Consider the following 26,772-nt stretch of genomic DNA (forward strand, 5'->3'; position numbering starts at 1 on the left):
TTTGCTTGGCGATCTATAGGTAGTATCGCCTTAAGTTAACGATGTTCCATGCTCGGGGTACTTGTTTGCCTTCTAAGGTTTCGAGCTCGTATGCCCCCCCCAAGCGCTCTCTTTACTCTATAGGGCCCTTCACAATTTGGTCCAAGTTTGCCCACGCCGGGTTCAGGCACCATAATCTTACAGAGAACCAAGTCGCTGACTTGAAAGCTTCGTTTCTTTACTCTGGCTTTGTAGTACCGAGCTACCTGCTGCTGATAGGCCGCTATCCGGATGTGCGGGAGGTCTCTTACCTCCTCCAGTAGGTCTAGATCGGTACGTAACTCGTCTCCATTCGTTTGATCGTCATATGTTTCTAGTGGCAGTGTAGGTACTTCAATTTCCGTTGGGATTACCGCTTCAGTGCCGTAGGTGAGGTTGAAGGGGGTCTCTCCCATGGCGGTTTTTTCTGTAGTTCGGTGAGCCCATAAAACACTTGGTAGCTCTTCCGCCCACAACCCTTTAGCTCGGACTAAACATGCTTTCAGTCCGCTCAGGATGGCTTTGTTCATTACGTCTGTCTGACCGTTTACCTGCGGGTGCGCGACCGATGTGAAGTTCTGCCGAATTCCCATACTCTGACACCATTCTTGGAACTTGATATCCTCGAACTGCTTGCCATTGTCGGAGATCAGTACCCGAGGTAGGTAACCCAAAGCAACATACTATGTTCTTCCAAAAGAAGTTCTGTATGTTTCGGGCTGTAACTGTTGCTAGAGGTTTGGCTTCTATCCACTTTGTGAAGTAATCTACTGCCACCACTAGGAACTTTCTCTCACCTATTGCTAGCGGGAATGGCCCCAGGAGGTTGATGCCCCATTGTGCAAAGAGCCATGGGCCGTTTTCAGGTAAACCTTTCTGTCCAGTGAGTGCTTACCCATCATATTCAGGTTACGCCAAGGTACCGTGAGAGAGTTCCCTTTTTCTGGTGAAGCCCCTCCCACATCGGTCTATGACGCCCCTATCATCTTATGAAACACTCTAATAGATCCAACAGCAAATGGATAGCCCAATTTCATGGTGCGTTTCCTCATTACTGAAGGACCCATCATTGTGCTAATGACGGAAGGCCTTTAGAGAGTCCATCATATGGGTCTCCCTATCACATGCATTCATATTTGCTGGAGGGAACAAAAACGCCCTAGTTTTAATTTAGGTCAAACCAGAGTGGCTCCCACTGACTTTCATAAAGTCAGATTTCTGGTGGGCCTTAATCGGCTAGGGGTTCCATACGCATCCCTTTTCAGGGTTGTGGGGGCCCACCAAGCAAAGAGGGGTCATCCAATGACCTTGAAGGACACCATGGCAATGATGTGCATTCAGCCATGGTGTGCGCAAGAGCCACTAACGAGTCTTCATGGGCCAAGTACTTATGGCCCATGGTCGCAGCACATCAAACATCCAAACACACATGTAAAGGAGGAATTGATCCAATCAATTAACTGCTGTAAAGCCCATTGAACAGCCCATTTAAAATCTAAGTCATTAACAATTAATGACTACTAGGTGTATGGGCTGAATCGCAGATAGCAGTTCGGCCCATACAGCTTATCTCACAGTAATGGGCCTTTTGCAGTTTTAACCCTTTAAAACTGGGCTTTACAGTTGGGCCGAATTAATCCCTGTAATTGAACATCAGATTTGGAATAGCAAGTGTGAGAAATACAGACTGAAAAACAGTCCCTATCGAACCCCAGATTCGGTCCAAACAGTTTTGGTCCAATCTAGTCCAAGAGGATCCAAAACTGATTTTCAATTCAAGAATTAATTCATGAAAGATCTGAAATTAATAATTTTGATTTCAAACAATCACAAATCAAACTATGGACTGTTCGCACCACCTGCAAAACAGAGGTTAATCACAAGGGTTGCAGTTTCACAAACTGCAAATCGCAGAAAGCGATTTCTCCAACTGCAAATCTCCAGCGCCGCCTTCTTCTTCCTTCTTCTTTAATCAAGAAAAATAACAGAAATCCTATTTCTATTAATTACATTCTTGATCAAATCCTATACATTCAGTCTAAAATAAAAAAAAAATATTTACAAACCGAATATAAATAAAAGGAAAGTAAAAGGGTGCGCAGACTATCTGCGCCAAGTCTACACTGTGATCTCCAGGTTCGAACAGTCCATTAAATCAAAAATAAATAAAGAACAATTCTAAATAAATTTTGGATTTAATAAAATTAATTTCAGATCAATCGCCCTTAACAAGAAACAGTTTCTTGAAAAAGAAAACAATCTGCGCAAATCCTGAAAGAACACCTTCTATCCATCTGCGCAGGGTCAGATCTGATTTTCTTTTGGTTCAAGATTCGAACCTGTGGCTCTGATACCACTGAAAGAATGGTAGGATCCATCTAATGGACGCCATAAAGGTTGCGGAATGGGTGGGCGAATTTCAAAAAAAATTTCCTACCTTCTCTCAACTGGGAATCATATTCCCTAAATTTAGAATACAATATTCAAGGATCCTACTTGAACCATAATCAAACCAGATCTGTACCAAAAGATAAATGGGAGGAATATACCTGATCCGGAGAAGCAGTATCTCCCAAAGTTGGTGTTCACGCCCAAAGAATGCTCCAAGATCCGTTCCTGCTGAAGATGACACAGCTGTGAATGGAACAGAACCAGCAGGGTGCGTCCTACACACTGGATCCTTCACAAGAATCCTCTGGAAGTACTAAACACTGAATCCTTTTCAGTCTTTCTTGCAAGACTGATGTCAAGAACAGATTTCTTGACTTTCTTCTCTGCAAAGATCTAATCTTCCAAAGGCAGATGGCGGCGGCAGGAGGAGATTTCCAAAACAAAAGGACTGAACTGTTTTTTTCTGTTTTTCTGGAGAGTATGAATCAGATCAGAGCTGAATTCGCAGGAGGTATCCTATACCTCTTCAAGGTGGTTCGAAATCTCCACCTTTCTTCTTGATTAAGAAACCTCCTTTTTAGGAGTTATCCCAATCCAAATCAGTATTTGGATAGGGGATAATCTTAATCCTTTCTGCAGATAGAGTTAGCTTACTCCTGATCTTATCAGGAGGTTACCAGATTCAAATCTAATTTGAATTTGGTCTCTAAGAGTGGATAAGGCTAAGAGGCCCAATCCTTTTACTAACTTTGATCTCAAATTCGCCCCATGGATGGGTGATCATATCAGCCCACCTCGAAATGGGCTTTTGGCCCATTAAGTGTTCAGTGTCTAATTACTTTCCAATCTGCTGCCCAGTTGGGCTTCTTTCTATGGCGTGGGACCCAAGCATTGATCTACACACCAGCCACATGGGTTCGGCCCAGCCTTTAATACAAGGCCCAGCCGAATTCACTGAAAAACTCAATGAACCCCTTGAGTCCATCATATGGACCCTATGGGCCCAACACTTACATTAAGTGGTCCCTGGGCCAAGCCATCTCATAAAAACCCAGGAACTGTGGGCAGGTGCAAGATTAGCCCATCAGGTATTATCCTCAATGGTCTTACACTTAACCTCTCAGCCCTTAATGATCAAGCACTGCCCGACAAGAGAGGACCTCTCCCTCGGCTGCAAGGAACAGTGCCGCACTCTCCTCTCACATGGATCCCGGGAATTAAAACCATTTGCAAACAATTCGAAACCGAACATATATATATAAATATATTAATTTTGCAAAAACAAAATTCCAACGATTGAAATCAACTGCCGGCAGTTTGGTTTCCATCAGAGAGAGTGCATTCCCGATCATTACCCTTTGTCCGACAAAGTGGCTGATTCTGTCACTATGATCACCCACTCAGATGAATTCTCAAACTGCCCCAACATAGCCAGGTTTTGATCCCCGCTAAGGATCTCACTGAATGGCATATCAAAGGCAACCTGATCCAACACCTAGTGAAATGTCATAATCGAGTCTAGGGGTTAGGTGTAACTTTCCAGTTTTGCCCATCTATCTCCAAGGTCCAGGGCAATACTGGAAATCTGGTCCGGTTCAAGGATTCATGTAATCCCATACTGCATGTGCCTCGGGTCTTACCCTGATGGCTGAGACAGGCCATCCCAACACTTGGTGGCACACCAGTATCAGCCTTGGCAGGATAAATCTCCCCAGACTTATCCAACGGCAGTGAACATTTAAAACTAACGTGAGTCTCTATAAATGTCCAGTTTTAGGGTTTTACACAGAATTAAACCAAACAACATGAATCAAACATGCGCTTTATTTATTTCCACTAAATAACAAAAGTACATCAAATCAGATTGAAGCTAAGGGCATACAAAACTGTCTAACAGCTCCCACTTGCACTTAGGTCCAATCTGGTACAAGCCGGAGTCCCATACTTTCCACGTGTTTCTCAAACACCTTCTATGTCAGTGGCTTAGTCAATGGGTCTGGCACATTATCCGCTAATGCTACCTTCTGAATCAGGACATCCCCTCTACCAACGATCTCCCGCAGTACATGGTACTTTCTCTCGATGTGCTTCGACTTCGAGTGAGCCCGAGGCTCTTTAGCCTGGGCGATCGCTCTATTGTTGTCACACAACAACGGGATGGGAGATGTGCTGGATGGAATCGCTCCCAATTCGTGTATGAACTTCTTCATCCACACGGCTTCCTTGGCAGCTTCACTTGCGGCAATGTACTTGGCCTCGGTGGTGGAGTCTGCGGTGGACCCCTATTTGCTGCTTTTCCAGCAAACAGCACACGATCCTATCGTGAAAACATACCCAGATGTAGACTTTCTATCATCTGGATCCGACTGGAAATCGGCATCGGTATACCCTAGAACTTGCAGTGAACTACCATCGAATACCAGACAAAACTCTTTTGTCGTTCGAAGGTATTTGAGTATGTTCTTCACAGCAGTCCAATGCTCCTGCCCTGGGTTTGCCTGGAATCTGCTTACTACACTCACCTCCTGAGCAATGTCAGGGCGAGTGCACAGCATGGCATACATGATGCTCCCTACGGCTGAGGCATAGGGAACGTCTCTCATGCTCTCAATCTCCTCAGAAGTCTTGGGAGACATCTTCTTGGAGAGAGTGACTCCGTGCCTGAAAGGAACATTTCCTTTCTTGGAGTTCTCCATGCTGTACCTCTTGACAATTTTGTCAATGTAAGCAGCCTGGGATAATCCAATTATCCGCTTCGATCTATCTCTATAGAGTCGAAGACCCAGTATGTATGAAGCTTCTCCAAAATCTTTCATGGAGAACTGCTGTGATAGCCATACCTTGACCGAAGTCAACATTCCTACATCATTCCCAATGAGTAGGATATCGTCCACGTACAACACCAAAAAGGTGATCTTATCCCCACTGGACTTCCTGTAAACACAGGGCTCATCCGGATTCTGCTCAAAGTCAAACGTTTTGACTGCAAAATCAAAACGGATGTTCCAACTCCTAGAAGCCTGCTTAAGTCCATATATGGATCTATTAAGTTTACATACCATGTGTTCCTGACCACCAGCAATGAAGCCTTGCGGCTGCTGCATGTAGATATCTTCACTAAGATCTCCATTCAGGAATGCGGTTTTGACATCCATTTGCCAAATCTCATAGTCATGGTACGCTGCTACAGCTAGCAGGATCCTAATGGATTTAAGCATGGCCACGGGCGAAAAGGTTTCCTCATAGTCGATGCCTTCTTTCTGAGTATACCCTTTCGCCACCAAGCGAGCTTTAAAGGTCTCAATCCTGCCATCGAGGCCCTTCTTCCTCTTGTAGATCCATTTGCAACCAATTGCTTTTACCCCGGGGGGCAGATCCACTAGAGTCCAGACTCCATTGGTCTCCATTGAGTCCATTTCAGCTCTCATGGCCTCCACCCACTTTTGGGAGTCTATGTCTAACATAGCTTCCGCGTAAGTCACGGGATTCTCTTCACTAGTCAAGGTTTCCACCAGGTAACTATCCTGGTCATAACCATATCGGACTGGTGGTCTGGATACCCGGGTGGTTCTTCTAGGTTGGTCATTACCTGGAATTTGTGGGACATCTCCCACTGCTCCTGAGATCTCCTCATCAAGAACTATTTCCTGACGATGGGTGTCCAGGATGTAATCGGATTCTAAGAACTGGGCATTTCAACTGCAGAACACTTTCTGCTCACTCGGGTCATAGAATAGATAACCCACCGAATCCTTTGGGTAGCCTATAAACAGGCAACGACTGGTTTTAGATTCCAACTTGTCCGCACTTGTTCTTTTAACATGTGCAGGACAACCCCAAATCTTCAAGTGTCTTACACTTGGCTTCCTTCCGGTCCAAAGTTCATATGGAGTTTTAGGAACTGATTTGGTTGGAACCCGATTCAGCACGTAGATAGCAGTCTCTAATGCGTCATCAAGATCTCTAATGGGTAGAGAGTGAAGTATCGTTCCCACGAGGATTTAGGAAACAATTACTAATACTAAATTGAGCACTTCTTATCTGACCAAGAAATAAATCAAAACTCTAATGAAAGCTAAGAAATCCTAAATTAAAATCTATCTAAATCATTGGCCCAATTGCCTTCAAATCAGGTTAGAAGAGTAAGCAGTAAATGTCAATCTCAGAATTCAGCAATGTATCAATTTGGATCATTCGAATGAATCATGATTGAGCCTTGGTTTGGTGAAACCCCAAGGTCATGAATAGCCTCTCTCAAGCGCATGTTCATCCTATGCATGAGTGATGGTTCTTCTATCTCTAGCAAGAATCTAATCCCCATGCATACATTTCTTCAAACACTTCTAAGGCATCAATTCAAATCTGAATTGATCACCAACTGAATTGTGCAAGTTATCTCTAACCTTGCACTCAATTCAGTTCTTGAATAGTAGATCTGAATTCCTAGAGTCTCTCTCAAGCACTCTAGGAATTCCAAGCTGTAGATTAATTCAGCCAATCTGAAAATTTCAGATCTGAATTCTCTTTCAAGCAATTCAGATCTTGCAATCTTAGATCTGAGAATTCAGATCTGAGTTTTGAAGGTTAGTTGGCCGAATTACTCTACAATCACACCCTTATTCAAGAAACTTCAAGTATAATTCATGACCATTTGAATGAATCAAAAAGAATTAGATTGCTGAACTGAAATTTTACAAGCTGAAATACATCAAGGAAGAATGGAAACAAGGAGAAAGAAGAAAGAAAATATAACAAAGAAACTGAATTCAAATCAAAAGAGAATGAAACTACAAATGATTTATTACAAAAGATCTTTGAATCACAAACCCTCAATTCGAACTCACCTTCTCTTCTAGCTTGCTTGTCTTGAACTTCCTTCAGCCCTTCTTCTTCTTCTTCCTTGCGCCTAGCCTTCTTCTCTTCTCTTCTCTCAAGGTGGCCAAACCTCTAAGAGTGGGAGAGCCTTCCTCTCAAGCAATTGAACCACTTTCTCCCCTCCTAGAGGCCTCCTTATATAGTTTTTCAAGGGGGCTCTTGCCCCTTCTTGAAGCCTCTAGAATGGGGTGTATTACACCCCTTATGAACCTTCTAGAGTGCTCCCTCCTTCTCTTCAAGAAACATCTAGGAGTTGCCGCCCCTAGCTCCCTTTGGGCTGCTATTTGGGCTACAACTTAGTTTGCTTTTGAGCTCATGTGGGCTACACTCTAGGCTGTTATTTGGGCTAAAAATGGGCCTTCCTTGCTGGGCCGAATTCTCCTCATAGCTAGGCTTTATTTTCTTGGGTTTTCTCAAGGAATTCACTTGCTCTTTTTGGGCCGAAGTGCTCTCTCTTGCTTCCACGACCGGGCTGGACTGAAATTGGTCTTTTTGAACCTTCTTTTCTTGCCTTTTTCCTTCCTTTTCTTGGATTGATTATCCCTGAACTTATTCTTAGCATTAAGCTAAATTAAGGCAAAAATTAATAAAACCGGCATAAAAATCCATGCTAAAGTCCTCAAAAATTATAGATAAATTGTAAGTTCATCAGTGGGCCTGGTGCTGGCGCTGCTGGCCTCCATGTTGCCGAGCTCGATGGGCCTAGAATGTTGGTCTGCTGCTAGGGCACTGAACCGATTCTCCGTGAGTGGGAACTCGGGTTTGGAGCGTCGAGGTGACTTTGTGGGCGAGGTTCCTGACCCGCTTGCGAGCTGCGAGGTGGGGGTAATTTTTCTTTGCTTTCGGCTTGGGGATGAGGCTTGGCTATTAGGGGGGTTCTGAAGTTGGGAAGCTTCTCCTCGGTGAGGTCGTCCACCTTGAGGGGAGGCAGTGACTGGTTTAGGGGTAGCTGAGGGAACTGCTGCTGATAATGGTGTTGGGAGAGGTGGTGTAGTACCTGGTGTTGCTGGAGTTGGTGCTGCTGGAATTGTTACATTTGGGCTTGCATTGCCCGCATGCATTGCATTAGGTCATCCAACTGGTTCTGGTGGGTCGCCAATGGTACAGTAATTGGTTCAGCGAAGTTTGTTTCAATAGGGAGTGGAAGAGGGGTGTTCAACGAAGGAATTGATGAAGGAAGGTATAGGGGCGCCACTGCTTGTGGCACATCCAAAATGGGGATCCCATCCACTGAAAGAGGGATGGGAAACTGCCCAATGCACACCACGGGAACTTGGAGTTGCTCTTCGGTGGTGGTCGTTTCTATGCCACGTCCGGCATTGTTGGAGGAAGCCATGGGTGTTGGAGTTTTTGGAAGAAGGGTAGGTAAGAGAGGTAAGAGAGATTTAGAGGGAGGCTTTTAGAAGCATTTCCCACATACGGTGCCAATTAATGGAGCGCAATCCGGCTGGTCTTAGCTATCAACGATTTTGCCTCTAACTAGAACAACGGGGAGCCTGAAATAGAGAAGATGAGGGAACTCCGGGGGAAACCCGGTGAGATAACTCCGAAGCTCAAGTTAGTATTCTCTCAAAGGAAAAGTAAAAACCAGATGACGCAAAGTTCACATACCTTGTTGTTGGCGATAGGGGGCCTTTTATAACCACTTCGTGCACTCACCCCGAGGCCTCTGTTAGGTCGGGTATGATTACCTTTGTTTCTACCGGTTCGGGTGTCATCCTTTCTGCTAGGACAGAACCACCACTGTTCCTTGTTGGAGCCATCTCTGTAACTGGAGATGGCAGTGTCAGGTGGCGGTGGCAGGTGGCCATTTGAAGTGTGGCCGTCAAGCGTCAGATCCCAAGTCAGTCAAGTGCACCGCCCCTGGGTATGAACTTCCTCGGTGTCAGGCATGGTACGGTTTGTTCAGTTTGGCGTCCTGGAGGTGAAGTGTTGGAGTGGTGAGCGAGGTGAAGTCTTGAGTTCGGAGGTAGGCCAGTTCGGTGAGGTGTGTCCCGAACTGCTATAAGGTAGGCTAGTTCGGTGAGGTGTATCCTGAACTGCTATAAGGCAGGCCAGTTTGGTGAGGTGTGTCTCGAGCTGCTATAAGGCAGGCCAATTCGGGTTACTGTCCATTGAGTGGCTTGGGGCCTAAGGGAGAGTTCGAGCTCCTAGTAGGGAGTTCAGACTGCTGGTAGGGGAGTTCGGTCCACTGGTTCCTCCCTTGGTGCTCATGCCTTAGGCGCGCTTTTGTGCTGAGCTGTTGCCTTTGCCACGTGTTGCGTAACTATGAGGTCGGGCCAAATCTTCCTTCATCAATTGGCTTTTTTGAACACAAAGTGCCCACTCTTAGTTTCAAACCCATGTTCTTGTGCTAAGATATCATCTGGTTGGAAAGTTCAATTAAAATATATTACGCAATCAAGAATCTCAATTATCAAAACATAATAATAATATGCAATCAGGAAGGCTACTAGATTTAGCTGGTTCATTTGGGAGTAAAGAAGGAATCAATAAACATTAGTAGACTGCAATAGCTGTAAATGCATTTTACAGAAATCAATAATTCATGCAGGGGGCAGTGCCACCTTTTTTTTTTATCATTGAACATGATCTATTAATGGAACAGAAACTTTTGCCTTCAGCAAAAAAGTGGCATACTTCACTATCAGTTTTTTTGGACTGGTCATGCTTCATCATGAGATTCAACTGGAAATCACATTGTTTATTCAAATGAGGAAGAATTATAAAAGATTCCTCTTGTGAACACACTGGTTTTCTTGCAAAATTTTGCCTTTGTTCCTTGTTATGCAGTTGTTAACTATGAAAGTATTAACAACAACAACAATGGAGTTAAGTGCTGTTAAGTGCTGCTGATCTTGAGGCAGGGGAAGATAGTGCTATTTAAGAAATTGAATTGTCAACAATAGAATGAGAAGGATTCTAGAAAAAAATAAGAATCTCGTTGAGGGTGAGGATTTTTTTGACTCGGGAAGTTTTGTTGAAATTGTAGAATGGAGATTGGGCAGAGAAGAGGTCTGAAGCGAGGATGGAATGGTGAAAGAGGATAGAGTAAAAAGTAAATTACCTTTGAACCCAAAAATATCAGAAGGAAGAAATTCAGGGCATCTGGTACATGTGACTAAGGTTTCTCTCAATTGAAATATGGGGTCTCGGGAGTAGGGCCTTGTCATAACTTCAAGAGACTGTATAATGATGAGATCCTTAATCAAACAAGGCCGGTTGAGAAGAAAATTGATATGGAAGAAGTGGTGGGGGAAGATGCTTGAGCTAGTAAAATTATGGGTCTTTTCTTTTCGGGTGGGGAAGAATTTGTCAAGGTGATCCTTAAGAACTATTTTCACAGATCAGCATTCATCAAGTGCAAAACAACAAAAAGGCATAGCTAAGCAGAAAACGAGAAATATGACAAGCATCATGAATAATGCATGAAAATCTAGGGGTCGTTTGGCAAGTCTTTTTTGAAAGATCTTATGGAAGATTTAATAGTCAAAAAACGATGCGAGTTTTTGCATCAAGATCTTAGCAGCTTGAAGACTGTTTGGTTAAGGTGTTTTTCCGTGTGAAGACAAGTTGAAAAAAATGTGAAAAGCTCCATTTGGAGTTTCCCAGAAATAACCAATAACGGACTTCCCATGTCTTTTCGGGGCTGTGGGCTTCTAAAAAACCGAAAGTCCACGTGAAAAGACACGCCGAACAGGGAGGCTGTCAAGATCTTAATCACTGTGAGTGAAAATAAGGAAACATATATTTAATGATCCATCATCAATATTGAAGAAGTAACTAACCAAACCTTGTAGAAGAGATCTTCAATTTCCCACTCTTGAATATCTGAAGGTAGGTTGCCAACATAGATTGTGCAAGCAGAACAACCACTCATTTCTAATAATGTAGAACTCAACCTCAACAAACACACTTTCCCGCACATGCAAAAAGGTGCATCGTAATCAAAATGTGTTCCTCTGTTCAAAATCAAAGAATTCCAGTGCTAACAATTCCTGAGCACTATGAAAATGTTCCACAAGACTGCAATTAAAGCAAAACCAAAACTATGAAGCAAACCAAGAGAGCAATCCTCGATGTGAGTGGTGCTCCGCAAGCTCCATTGCTCATATGCTCCAAGATGCTCCACAGCTATAATAAATTTGAAATAAAATATTGATATCCTCATCCACTCTTTGATTTTATGCAGAGGCGTAGAAGATCTCCTGAGCATGAGATCAAAATACATAAAACTCCACCCTGGTTTCTCCCACTCCCTCTCTACACCCCTATGTATGGTTGCAAAGCTTCTATTTGTCTCAGCGTCTTTCATCTACCATAAATAAAGTGTCTGTGTTATTACACACCATAAAGGCAGAAAAAAGATCTATGTATTTACCTAAATAGTTTTCTTCAAACTGCATTGAAGAAAGCAGACCTGGGAAATATGCAATATATACTCTCCGTGTCCTGCTTTTTCTCTATGCAATAAACGAAACCATTTTTTAATAAGCCAGCTTTATAGGAGATTAGTAGATGGGAAAGAGTGGTCGCCACAAAATTTCTACCTTGCCTATTTGCCTCATAAAGTGAGAACATGTTCTAAATTTAGACATAAAGAATGATCCATACAAACATAATAATAAACTCTACATTTTCAATGAAATTTTTTCTAACAAAAAATGGAGGAAACTAAAAATTCCAAGAACTTGGCGCCCAGGAACTTATGCTTTTATTTCTGAAGCTTATCTTTCCCCTGTAATTTTATGTGGTGACTGTTGGGGGTGGGAATTATGGAGATTTATGGGTTGATCCTTCAAAATGAACTCCAAAAACAATGGTTTGCACAAAGTGCTAGCTCCTTGACAAAAGCCAAAGGAGAACACTGTGAAGGGATAAGAAATCCATCACATGGACGCCCAAAGATTGCAGATAAGGGGGCGAATTTCAAAAATTTTTCTCTCCCTTCAACTGGGAATCGAATTCCCTATTTAGAAAATCATATTTTTAATGATCATTCTTGAACCATAAACTAAACCAGATCTGAACCAAAAGGAGTAGGGAGAGATAATACCTGATACAGAGAAGTAGTATCTCCCAATGGAGGTGTTCACGCCCAAGGAATGACCCAAAATTTGCTCCCACTGAAGATGGCGCAGTGCAGGGTGGAGCAGAATCAACAGTGTTCTTCCAAAAGAACTTGATTTTTCTCAATAATCACCTGGATGGCTTGTGAATACAACTCCCTCCAATCTTTTCTCCAAAAGATTGGAATCAATATCCAATCTTAATTTCTCCCAAGAACTGGAGATCGAACTGCTGTAGGCGGCAGCTGTAGGAAGTGGCAGCAAGAGAATATTTGCAGGGTGCAGAATTTTCTTTTCTGTGATTTCAGTTCTGAAGACAAGACTATCTATTGCTTGCTTGTGATTGTCATTTCTAAAGGCTACCGCCCCCTCTTCCTTTTATAGACTTAAAAGCAGCTCCTAATCCCATTAGGAGTTGCTAACCCAAATCATATCTGGATTAGAAGTCCCTTTAAGATAAGGAATAACCCTTATCTATTCTGCAGGTTAGATCAACCATCTCCTAATCTAATTAGGAAGTTTCCATATCTAAATCTTATTTAGATCTTGGACTCTCTAAGTGGATAGGGTGTGGGCCCAATCCTATCAGCTGATCTATCTCAGAATTTGCCCCTTAAGTGACTAATCAAATTAACCTAGTTCGAAATGGGCTTAAGGCCCATTTAAGGTTATGTATTCATTTAACCTTCCAAACTGCTGCCCAGTTGGGTTTCCTTGTATGGCGTGGGACCCAAACATTGATCTACACATCAGCCACAAGGGTTCAACCCAGCTTTTGTTACAAGGCCTCGCCGAATACACTATTATGGACAGTGCACCCCCTGAAACCCATCAGATGGGCTCTATGGGCCCAACACTTACCCTAAGTGGTCCCTGGGCCAAGCCACCTTATAACACCCAGGGACTGTGGAAAGATGCATGATTAGCCCATCAGGTATTATCCTCAATGGTCTTACATTTAACCTCTCAGCCCATAATGATCATACACTGCCCGACAAGAGAGGACCTCTCCCTCGGTTGCAAGGAACAGTGTTGCATTCTCTCTTGTATGGATCCCGAGAATTAAAACCTTGTGCAAATCATTTCGAAACCATTATTTATATACTTTTATATCTCATATAAAATATATTTTGCAAAATAAATCTCAACGATTGAAATCGGTTGCCGGCAGTCTTGGTTTCTATCAATGAGAGTGCATCCCCGATCATTACCTTTGTCCGACAAAGGGGCTGATCCTGTCACTATGATCACCCACTCAGATGAATTCTCAGACTGTCACAACATACCCAGGTTTTGACCCCCGCTAAGGATCTCACTGATTGGTACATCAAAGACAGCCTAATCCGACACCTAGTGCAGTATCATAATCGAGTCTAGGGGTCGGGTGTAACTTTTCAGTTTTGCCCATCAATCTCCAAGGTCCAGGGCAATACTGGAAATCTAGTCCAGTTCAAAGATTCAATTAATCCTACACTGTATGTGCCTAGGGTCTCAGTCCGGTAGCTGAGACAAGCCACCCCAACCGGCTTGTTGGCACCACAGTGTCAGCCTTGTCAGGATAGGTCTCCACAGACCGACCCACTGGCTGTGAACATTCTAAACTAACACGAGTCTCATTAAGTGTCTAGTTTAAGGGTATTATATAGAAACATACCAAGGGAACATGAATCAAATATGCACTTTTATTCATTTACAATAAACTCATAAAGTACATCATTTTGATTGAAGCTAAGGGCATACAAAACTGTCTAACAGCTCCCACTTGCACTTAGGTCCAATCAGGTACTAGCCAGAGCCCCATGCTTTCCACGTGTTTCATAAACACTTTCTATGTTAGTGGATTAGTCAATGGGTCTACCACATTCTCCGCTGATGCTACCTCTTAACATCATCCACTCGCAGGTCTAGTGTTGTCATACAACAGTGGAATGGGTGATGTGCTGAATTCCAAATTCAGGAATGAACACCTTCATTCAAAAGGCAGCCTCACTTACGGCAATGCGCTCGGCTTGGGTTGTGGACTATTAATTTGCTACTCAGGACCCCTGTTTGCTGACATTCAGGAAACAACACACGATCCTATCATGAAAACTTATCCAGATATAGACTTTCTATCATCTGGATCTGACTAGAAATCGGCATATGTATACACTTGGATCTGTATACAGATGTAGACTTCCTATTGCTGCAGCTGCAACAGTTGCAGTAGTCCCCAAGTAGAGAGTGACTTCTCCTTCACTCAGCCTTCTGCTTACCTTGAACCCCTGCAGTGAGTTACACGCATGAGTTGAAGCCCTGGAGTCAATACACCAGGACGCAGAAGCTACCAATAAATTGGTTCCTATAACACAAGTTTCGAAATTACCTTTCTTGGATTCCAGGTAGGCAGGACAGCTCCTTTTCTAGTGGCCGGTCTTCTTGCAGAAGTGACAGGCATCCAATGCTTTGTCTTTCTTCTGCTTCTTACCCTTAGTGGCTTTCTTCTGAGGCTTCTTTGCCTTCCTCTTTCTCTTGCCCGTCTTGCTAGCTTCAACAAGCATAGCTACAGGCTCATCCTTTCTAATCAGTTCTTCGGCTCTTTGCAACATATTGTTGAGCTCTTGCAAGCTAACATTCAGCTTGTTCATGATGAACGGATTAAATGAAGGAGGCAAAGAATTAATGATAGCATCTATCTGGGTCGCAAGGTCCAGCCTGGATCCAAGAGCCTCCAGTTCGTTGATGTAACCCATCATCCGAAGACAATGGTCGTGAACTCGTTGGCCCTTGGACCTTTGTGTGGTCATAAACTGTTTCAAGACCTTTTGTCGAGTAGAACAATTATGCTATTCATACATCATCCTCAGGCTGTCCAATATGTCCTTAGCAAGTTCGATCTAATCGAACTGCCTCTGTATTGGGTTATCCAAGGAGGCAATGATGTAACACCGGGCAAGGGAGTTTTTCTCCTCCCATTCCTAATAGTCTCTCCTTCGGGCCTCAGAAGCCCTATCACCCGAACGCTCCAGGGCGGGATTCTTTGCCACTTTGTCCAGCTTTTCAAAAGCTAGGACCAGCATAAGGTTCCTGTACCAATCAGCATAGTTTGGGCCGTTAAGCTTGTTGTTGTCAAGAAGCTTTGCAAATGATCTGTTTGCCATTTTCTGATAAAAGAGCAAACATCAGTCCACAACCTGATTTGATTCATGTTCATTTCATAGATATGGATTTTAATCTACAATCCATTTCCATTTATTCATCTTTGAGGTTTCCCTCCTTTCTCAGTGACGAAGACTACGGGTTGTCTCTGGAAATGTGGGAAATCACATAGGGTGCATGGAGCCAACTGTTTCAACTGCATAACCCCACCACTTTTCTGTGAATGATCACATCCACTCATCATATGAGTTTTCCCTTTGGCCTCTGTCAGACAAGGTTCAGAGCCATTTTTAGGTAAACCTTTCTAGCCCATTTTCTGGTGTGTTTCCTCATTACTGAAGGACCCATCCTCATGCTAATGATGGAAGGCCTTTAGAGAGTTCATCATATGAATCTCCCTATCACGTGCACTCATATTAGCTGGAGGGAACAGTTAATTATGCCCTAGTTTGATTTAGGTCAAACCAAAGTGGCTCCCACTAACTTTCATAAAGTTAGATTTTGGTGGGCCTTAAATCGGATAGGGTTCCGCACGTAACCTCTTGATGAGGTGTGGGGCCCACCACTGAGGGAGGTCATCCAATGACCAAAAGGGACACCATGGCAATGATGTGCATTCAGGCATGATGTGCGCAAGAGCCACTGTCGAATGAGCATGGGCCAAGCACTTATGGCCCATGCACGTAGCACATCACACATCCAAACATCTCATGCAGGGATAAATTGATCCAATCAATTAATTATCTGTAAGGCCCATTGGAAACCAGTTGAAAATCCATAATATTAACCATTAATATTACCTAGGTATATGGACTGAATTAGGGTTACCCAGTTCGACCCATATAGCTTTATCCTTTGAAGTGGGCTTTTAGCAGTTTTAACTATTTAAAACTGCGCCTTTACAGGTTGAGCCGAATTAACCATTTAATTAAATATCAATCCTCAGGCCCATTAGTGGGAAAAATTAGGGCTGACTTTCAGCCTTGATTAAACCCTAGATTTGGTCCAAACAGTTTTGAACCAATCTTGGTTCGAAAGGGTCAAGGGTTTGATCTTTAATTAAATCCTTAATTCAAGAAAATAATCTAAAATTAAATAACTGATAAAAGAAAAACAAGAATCAGGTTAATTAGGGCTGTTCGCACACTCCATCCTGCAAAACAGAGGTTAAATCATAGATTGCAGTTTCACAAACTACAAATCGCAGATTCTAAGTCTCCCATTTGCAAAAACTCCTTCACTGCGCCGCCATCTTCGATCCAAATAAAATTAAATAGAAATCCTATTTCTATTAAAAAATACATCAGATCGAATGCCTATACATTGAGTCTAAAAAAAAATTATTTACAGACCAAATGTAATAAATAAATTCAAGAATCTGCAAATCTTGCAGTTCTCCCTACGCAAACCAAGAATTCGATCTCCTCTTGTACGAATAGCCAATAAATCAAGAAAATCATATAGAACTATTCTAAATAATAATCAGATTTATATAAAATTAATTTCAGATTATTTGCCCATCAATTTTAGGAACAAAATTCCCAAAACCCATGTCTGCACAAATTGGGTAGAACGCCTTCTCCCTATTTGCGCAGGTTCAGATCTGAAACAGAATGGTTCAAGATTTGAACCATGGCTCTGATCCCACTGAAGGGATAGGAAATCCATCACATGGACGCCCAAAGATTGCGGAATAAGGGGGCGAATTTCAAAAAATTTTCTCTCCCTTCAATTGGGAATCGAATTCCCTATTTAAAAAATCATATTTTCAATGATCATTCTTAAACCATAAACTGAACCAGATCTGAACCAAAAGGAGTAGGGAGAGATAATACCTAATACAGAGAAGTAGTATCTCCCAATGGAGGTATTCACACCTAAGGAAGAATCCAAAATCTGCTCCCATTGAAGATGGCGCAGTGCAGGGTGGAGCAGAATCAGCAATGTTCTACCAAAAGAACTTGATCTTTCTCAAAAATCACCTGATTGGCTTGTGAATACAACTCCCATCAATCTTTTCTCCAAAAGATTGGAATCAAGATCCAATCTTGATTTCTCCCAAGAACTGGAGATCGAACTGTTGTAGGCGGTGACTGTAAGAAGGAGGTGGCAAAAGAGTAATTGTAGGGTGCAGAATTCTCTCTTCTGTGATGTTAGCTCTGAAGACAAGACTATCTATTGTTTGATTGTGATTGTCATTTATAAAGGCTGCCGCCCCCTCTTCCTTTTATAGACTTAAAGGAATCAGCTCCTAATCCCATTAGGAGTTGCTAACCCAAATCATATCTAGATTAGAAGTCCCTTTAAGATAAGGAATAACCCTTATCTTATCTGCAAATTAGATCAGCCATCTCCTAATCTAATTAGGAAGTTTCCAGATCTAAATCTTATTTAGATCTTGAACTCTCTAAGTGGATAGGGTGTGGGCCCATTCCTATCAGCTGATCTATGTCAGAATTCACCCCTTAAGTGACTAATCAAATTAGCCCAGTTCGAAATGGGCTTAAGGCCCATTTAAGGTTATGTATTCATTAAGCCTTCCAAACTGCTGCCTAGTTGGGTTTCCTTGTATGGCGTGGGATCCAAACATTGATATACACATCAGCCACATGGGTTCAGCCCAGCCTTTGTTATAAGGCCTGGCCGAATACACTGTTATGGATAGTGCACCCCCTAAAACCCATCAGATGGGCTCTATGGGCCCAACACTTACCCTAAGTGGTCCCTGGGCCAAGCCACCTTATAACACCCAGGGACTGTGGGCAGATGCAAGATTAGCTCATCAGGTATTATCCTCACTGGTCTTACACTTAACCTCTCAGCCCATAATATCATACACTGCCCGACAAGAGAGGACCTCTCCCTCGGCTGCAAGGAACAGTGTTGCATTCTCTCTTGTATGGATCCCGGGAATTAAAACCTTTTGCAAATCATTTCGAAACCATAATTTATATACTTTTATATCTCATATAAAATATATTTTGCAAAACAAATCTCAAAGATTGAAATCGGCTGCCGGTAGTCTTGGTTTCCATTAGTGAGAGTGCATCCCCGATCATTATCTTTGTCCGACAAAGGGGCTAATCCTGTCACTATGATCACCCACTCAGATGAATTCTCAGACTGTCCCAACATACCCAAGTTTTGACCCCCGCTAAAGATCTCACTAATTGGTACATCAAATACAACCTAATCCGACACCTAGTGCAGTATCATAATCGAGTCTAGGGGTTGGGTGTAACTTTTCAGTTTTGCCCATCAATCTCCAAGGTCCAGGGCAATACTGGAAATCTGGTCCAGTTCAAAGATTCAATTAATCCTACACTGTATGTGCCTAGGGTCTCACCCCGGAAGCTGAGACAAGCCACCCCAACCAACTTGGTGGCACCATAGTGTCAGCCTTGTCAGGATAGATCTCCCCAGACCGACCCACTGGCTGTGAACATTCTAAACTAACACGAGTCTCATTAAGTGTCCAGTTTAAGGGTATTATATAGAAACATACCAAGGGAACATGAATCAAATATGCATTTTATTCATTTACAATAAACTCATAAAAAACATTATTTTGATTGAAGCTAAGGGTATACAAAACTGTCTAACACACTGAACCCAGGTAAAATGTGGTGCGATGAAAACCGAATCCCTCATAATTAAGCTACATGAAGATCGTCTATGGACTACTCTATACCGTAATGGTTTTTAAAAATCTGAAATGAGTAGTCATACAAGAAAGCAGTCCAGATATCTACAATGTAACCACTGTACCATCCGCGCATGAAGTGGGAGAGGAGGAGGAGCACGTAAATTGGGAAAAAAAGATGACGTCCTATGGACCGAATAGCAACTAAAAACGAACAAATATATAAAATAAAAAAAATAACTAAAAAGTACCTGGAAGAAAGATAATCCAAGAAATACCGTACCAATATAATGCCCTGCTTTTCTTTTCGTTCACCGATAGTGATCCACGAAAACAGGTTTTCCAACAGTGAGGATAGTAGGGTTTATTTTCCGGATAATACAAGGGCATCAACCTCAGAAGAAGGCTTGAACAGTGGTGATGAGGGCAGATTTGGCCCTCCAGTGAAATTGTGACACGTGGCACCTCGTGACAACTAGGAAAACACCCAGCCAACAAACTTACGAAGTTGGTGACCCACTCGGGCACCAGTCTGGCCGGCCTGGCGTGACCTGCAGGCGGCCTGACGCGCGCCTACGCGACCTGTGCGGCCTGCGCGACCTGGCCGACCTGGACTAGCCTAGCGCATGATCCGGCCAAGGCGCCCACCAACGAACCTGGCCTAGACACTGACCCGCCGAGTAACACAGGCGCCGACCAGACGACCTGGCCTAGACACTGACCCGCCGACTGACGCAGGCACCCCTCTGACAACCCGACCCAGGCGCCGACCTGGCCGCCTGACACAAGCGCCAGCCTAACGACCTCGAGGAGTTCACCACCGTACCCCGGTTCTGACAGGATGCGACGAGTCTTACCGTTTGGAGGCTTTTCACCCACCTAACTCGCGAGGACTCCGGTATATAAAGACCTCACCCCCCAAAGGGGAGAGAGGATGAGAAAAAAAAGGGAAGTAACCCTGCTCTCTAGCTCTCTCATATTATCTTCAAAGCTCTCTACAATAAGAGTGCTAACTTAAGCATCGGAGAGCCCCCACCAGGAAAATACCCCCGGGACCTCTGATTCAGTTCTCGCAGGTCCTTCAGCTCCCACCGCCTACGAAGAGGAGGAAAAGATGGAGTTCTCGGAGGTCCTTCAGCTCCCGCTGCCTACGAAGAGGAGGAAAATATGGAGTTCTCGGAGGTCCCTCAGCTCCCGCCACCTACAAGGAGGAGGAAAAGATGGAGTTCTCGAAGGTACCTCAGCTCCCGCCACCTACAAAGAGGAGGAAAAGATGAAGTTCTCATAGGTCTCTCATCTCTCGCAGCCTACAAAGGAAAGAAGACCACCTCATGCTGAGGGCAGTCGGATTGCGCTGCACCAGAGAGCTCCAGCATTCTCTAAGGCATCGGCCGCCTAGTAGGGAGTTCGCCACCAGGCAGTTCGCCACCAAGCAGTTCGCCCCCAGGCAGTTCGCCACCAAGGTAGTTTGCCCCTAGGCAATTCGCCACCAGGGAGTTCGCCACCAGGTAGTTCGCCCCCAGGTAGTTCGCCACCAAGGCAGTTCACCCCCAGGCAGTTCGCCACTAGGGAGTTCGCCACCAGACAGTTCGCCACCAGGGAGCACCACCAGGCAGTTCGCTACCCGGCAGTTTGTCACCAAGTAGCTCTCCACTAGGGGGCTCGCCACCGGGCAGTTCACCACCATACAGTTCGTCACCAAGCAGTTCTCCCCCAGGGAGTTCGCCACCAAGTAGCTCGTCACTAAGACATGCCACCATCGGGTCAAATAACGAGGTACTTAGCCAAAAAATTTTACATCACAAAACATTGGTACGTGGCCGAAAATGGTTACATCAAGTGGAAAACGGCAACTACCCGATATGCTTATCTCGATTCCAGACCGGAAGATATAATAATAAGCGAATAGCAATAGGGTGGTTTAAACGGGTTCAATGAACCAGCCTACCAGAGCAGGTTAGAGTTTGAGTTTGATTAAAAAAGGGTGAATTACTTTATGTATAGGCCCTTCATTAATTATCATGGTTCCCAAAACTAACAACTGATATGCGGGCAAAGTTCAAATAAAAGGAATAGGCACTAGTAACACCAATTCTATTATGAGGATGCATAGATCAAGCAATCATCATCATCATCTAAGCCTTGTCCTAACTATATGCCTAGATTAGTCAAGCATGCAGTTGAAAATAAAATTATATGCAAAAATACACTGTACTTGCTGCAAGTTAGCAATGTGAATTGCTCAAAGATGGTGGCAACAAAATACTTGCTTCTCAAGGAACAAGAGCAAAAACATAAAAATCATATAATGTACAAGATACTCACATCCTGGTCCATTTGCAAATTGGACTCCTCCAGGGTTTGGGTGGAAGCAGTTAATTTTGAACATTTTTGCCTATTGAAGTAATCCCATATACAAACCTGTAGATATAAAAAGACATGAAGATTTTCATTCAGAGTTATAATAGTTTGAAACAAAAGACCTCAAGCAAAATAAACCTTCTACATGCCTTCTCCTGATCAAGCTTGTGAATTGTGCACACCCTGTTGTAAAGCTCGCATAGAGACGCCTGAAGATAAATTAATGAAGTGAGGTAAATATGCATCTGACATTATACAAAAAAGTTGAAAAGCTGAAGCTCATGACAAATCACAGATATGGCACAAGCTTCTGTCCAACAAATAGTAATGTAATAACCATCCACTAAAAAGTACTTGAAAGTTTAAGGTTAATTTTGAACTCAGAAATGAACAAGTGATTTATACCAATGACACATAATCTTCCCAACTTCATCTAAACCAACATTAGTACCAGACAGAATTGCTTCACTCAAGCAAAGTTCTAATCATTAGAAATGATCCAAGTGAAACATCAAGGTCTGAGTTTAGCACAAGGCTTTTATATTTAATATTTCTTTTTATAAATGAAGTTAGATTTCATTAAAAGGCCATGAGAAGCTGTTGATGTTTACAAGTCTGGGTAACAAATGCAGTTTTCAATAAGCATGACATAATCAGAGTGCCATGAGAGGCCGTTGATGTAATTTGTACTACTTTTATTAAATTCATTCTGTTCCCTCTCATTCAAATCTAATATTTAAGGTATTAACTCCACTCACTCTCATTAAATCCCATATTTGAGATACATTAAATATATGATCTTTGTGGACTTTTCTTAACTAAATACCCCTACTTATGAATTTAGTCCCTCTCTAACTGTGTGGGGAGAAAATGTAATTTAAATTACTATTACTTTCCAATTCATTCAATTCCCTCTCATTAAAGTGTTAACTACTATTCTCTCTCTATAGATAGTTTATTAAAGTATTTTTGTTTCACTAATTAATGCTACAAATTAAATCTATATCCAATATTTTAAATAATACAAAACCTAACTTCAAATCCAACATGAAAAACAAACCACCATTTTGTCTGGGCGGTGGATAAGTAATTCAATAATCCACGTAAAATGGGTCAACCAGTGATCTCATAGTTAAAGAATAAAGGTTTAACTCACGGTTCGGTTAACCGAACTGTGGGCCTATTTTTTAAACCAAACCGGTATTACCGGTTTCTGGAAAACTAGTAAAAGAAACCAAATTGAAGCCAAACGGTTAACTGTTTGATCGGTTCGGCTCGTTGGTTTTTTGGTTTTTTTTTATATTTACAATATAAATTATAAGTATATATATAATAAAAAACTAGAAATATATATAAAATATCATATTTTAAATGATAAATAATATATTATATATTATAAATATATATTTAAATATATAATGCATATTTATTAATTTATAATATATGGAAAATATAAAATATGTGTAAATATATATAATATACATGCATATATATAAAATATATAGAAAATATATGCATACCGATCAGTTCGCCTAACTGCCAGTTTTCCATATTGGTTAACCGAAACCGAACTAGTACCTTCGGTTTTCAAATACCGACCTAAAACCAAACCGACCGGTTTGGTTTTGGTCGACTTTTTGGTTCGATTCGGGTTTTTGGTTTTTCTTGCTCACTCCTTAAAAATATAAATAATACAAAAAATACAAAATTTTGCGAAAACAAATGCATGGTTCAACCTTTTGTGGAATACATCATTTAAAACTAACCCAAAAATAAAACAATTTTCCTATTCAAGTAGTAGCTCCATAGTTTGACCTTTTAGGTCAAATGGGTTAAGCCATGATATCATAAAATACATAATAAAAATTTTAAATAAGATAGACACAAAAATTATTAAAAATATAGAAATTTCATAAAAAAAAAGCCAATTGGATGCATCTCTAATATTATGTATTCATTATATTAAAAAAAATGAGTGTGATAAAAAAAAAAGCCAATGGGCTTAACTCAAGCCCAAATAGGCCCAGCTCATAATTATAGATAGGCTGTCTTGCATTCTGGGATTTTCTATGTTTTTTATTTTCGTCCTAAGCCTAACCCTTAGGTAGCCCAAGTTAGGCCTGACTATATACATAGATACATATATAGACACATTTGCATACATGGATGCATATACAATTATATACATACATTTATATCAAATTTTGTCATGGGGTTGATTGATAAACCCAAGTGCATCAAATTTCAATGCGACCTAGGTTGGACAGATCAAGCTTGACTTTGGCCACAAACTTAGGCCCAATGCATAAGGGTTGGGCCTAGATTAAGCCTAAACTCGGCCCAATTTGGTTAAATGGCTCAACCAATAATGTCATAATTAAATAATAAAAATTAAAAATAACAGAAAAATACTAAATATATAAAATTATGACATATATAAAATATTATAAATTTATCATATTAAATGAAGATAAGTATGATAACATGAATTATTTTTAGAATTACTTATAGAAATGGAATTGAAAATTCAAAGCTACCCAAAAATAAGGTCACTTTTTTTCTTTCCAGTGAAATAAGTCAACACATGATGCCACTTGGCACCGCTCCACCCAGTTGTCATTCCAATGGCTCACAATATCAAAAATATTGGCAATATATCCCCAAAATATCCACATTTTGTTAGGTGGCCATATGATTTTTTTTTTATGAATGGCCATATGAACCTTTTTGGGAATCCTTTTTCCAAATATCTCTGATATTTTGCCGATGTGTCAACGATATTTCAAATTTCATTGCTAGAATAAATATTTAAGGTTTAAAAATTTAAAACAGTATTATTGATCAAAGAGTTCTATAATATTGTTAAGAACATTTTGATATTTCATTAAAACCATTATCATTTTTTAAACTATTTTCTTGAAATAACTATGGGAAATGGTGACTGAATAATTGGTTTACTATTTTGAAATTCTTTTTATCAATAATAGTAACTTTCCATTAATAATGAACACAATTAATTACAAGGGAGGGGAGATAAACTTTCTTAACTCCTCGGGTTGGGCAGGAGCCCCCATAAAAGCAAAAAGAAGAAATTGTAACTTTGCCCAAAATAAAGAATCCCGAGCCACTAAAATGAATATAACTATAAAAAAGCATTCTCTAATTAATCAAAACATAAAGTAACCAAAAAGTCAAAATGGGAATTAATTAGCATATTTAATGTAGAGAATATGGGCAAAAGAATAAGGTGGGGTTTGATAAATCTGAAATCTAAAAAGTTAAAAAGATATTAAAAGTGTCTCAAATGTGAAAACAGGCACAAGATGCTTTTCTACTTTGTAGAGGCTCTGAATAGATAAGGTTGTTTGTGTTGGATCAAACATTCGGCATCTGGAATTCCATGATTTTACTATTTTACCCCTAAAACAAACTATTTGACAAGAAAAGTAATAAAGTCTACGAAGCAAATGAAAAAATATTTAATAATTAACAAATTAATATATTAAAAACTATTAAAATATTTAATAATTAACAAATTTATCATATCGTTAAATGGCTATTTTACCCTATCCCGCTCCCGCTGCAAATCCTTCTCTCTTACCTCTTTATTTTTTTTCTTTATCTTCCTTTTTCTTCTTATGTTCTCTAGAGCAAAAGAGAAGATGAAGAAAAATGTAAGGCAATCATTCTTGATTAATTTTTACAAGAGTACACTAAGCTAAGAGGAAATTATAAGTGATTTTTTAAAAAAGAATAGAGGCACACCTATTTTGCTTTTATATAAACCAAAGGAAACTCAGCATTGATGCTGAAACAAAACTCTGTTCGGTGATACTTGAGGACCTTTACCATCAGCAAAGCAGGAGGAAGGGAGTAAAATAAAAGAAATAAAAAAGGGAAGAAGGAAGAGGAGAAGGGGAGAAAGGGACACAAAAAGAGAAAAAGAGAGAAATAAGAAAGAAAGCGGAACCCCTGCTCTCGTTTGATGGTGTATGCAGTGGTGAAGAAGAGAGGAATAAAGAAGAAAGAAGAAGAATGCCATGTTTTAATAAAAGCTTTGTCCTTCTCTCATGCTTAATGACTGGGCGGGCAAATCATCAACCCGTTCGACTTGTTCAGCGGTTTTTAACCGCTTCTAAATTTTAATTATTTTTTATTTATTGTTAAAACAGGCCATCAGTTCGGATCGAATAATCAAACCATCGACCCAGACACCGGTGCCCATAACGGTTCTGGATCGTTCTTTAAGGACACCCAAACATGGCCTTAAATACAATACTTCTTGGTTTAGGAAAGATACAAATGTGTTAATTTTTCTAAGTGCTTATTTTCATTTAAAGAAAATAAGTGCTTATTGGGCAGAAAATACACCATTAAGCACTAATTGGTGTTTGAGAAATAAGTCCAAAATAAGTACTTATTATTTAAGCCCAATTTTTCATCTTTCTATAAGTGCTTATACAATAAGTCCTTATTAAAATTTTACTCTCAAAAGTATCCATAATAAATTATTAAAATACCAATTATATCATTTTACAAAGGGAATTTTCAAAATTAATTTTATGATAAGCACTTTTACGCAAGTAAAGTATTTTTGGCAAAATACTTTTACAAACTCACATTTATAAAAGTACTTTTACATGAAAGTAGTTTTACGAAAATACTTTTATGAAAACATTTTAAAAAATTTACTTTTATAAAAGTACTTTTACAAAAACACCTTTATAAAAGTACTTTTGTGAAAATACTTTATAAGAGCACTTTCACTTATAAAAGCACTTTTAGTAAAGTACTTTTCAAAAAATATTTTTCTAAAAACACTTACAAAAGCACTTTTAAAAAAGCATTTTTATAAAAGCACTTTTACAAAAACACTATAAAAAGCACTTTCATAAAAATATTTTTATGGAAGTACTTTTATCAAAGCACTTTTATGATAGCACTTTTGTAAAAGCACTTCTATCAAAGTACTTTTATTCATTCACTTCGGATTGGATGCTTTGAAAAAAAAAAAAAGACTTATTTAAATGCTTATTGGAGAAAAAGACCACCAAAAGCCCAAGATGAAACAAGTTCTTATTCAAATAAGATAAGCACTTGATAAGCGCTTGTTTCTAAACACTTATTTTTAACATAAACACTCCCAAACATGGCCCAAGTCAAACCAATTGCGAGCAAGAATTTATCTAAATCCAATTTCAATCGTATCTCCTCAATACAAGTATAGCTTAATACAAGGACAAATAACCAACCAAAGACGAAGAAAACTAGAAAAGG

The 26,772-nt window shown here is 40.8% G+C and overlaps 1 pseudogene; it reads right to left on the bottom strand.

Annotated features, from left to right (window-relative positions):
* LOC148881127 (serine/arginine-rich splicing factor SR34A-like) overlaps positions 1-11,428 on the bottom strand; it is a 29,157-nt pseudogene extending 17,729 nt beyond the window's left edge.
* Positions 11,429-26,772: the final 15,344 nt, after the last annotated feature.

The sequence above is a fragment of the Nelumbo lutea genome, chromosome 1 (genome assembly GCF_056320005.1).
Source record: "Nelumbo lutea isolate HS-2025 chromosome 1, American lotus-T2T, whole genome shotgun sequence".
Classification (NCBI taxonomy): Eukaryota; Viridiplantae; Streptophyta; class Magnoliopsida; order Proteales; family Nelumbonaceae; genus Nelumbo; species Nelumbo lutea.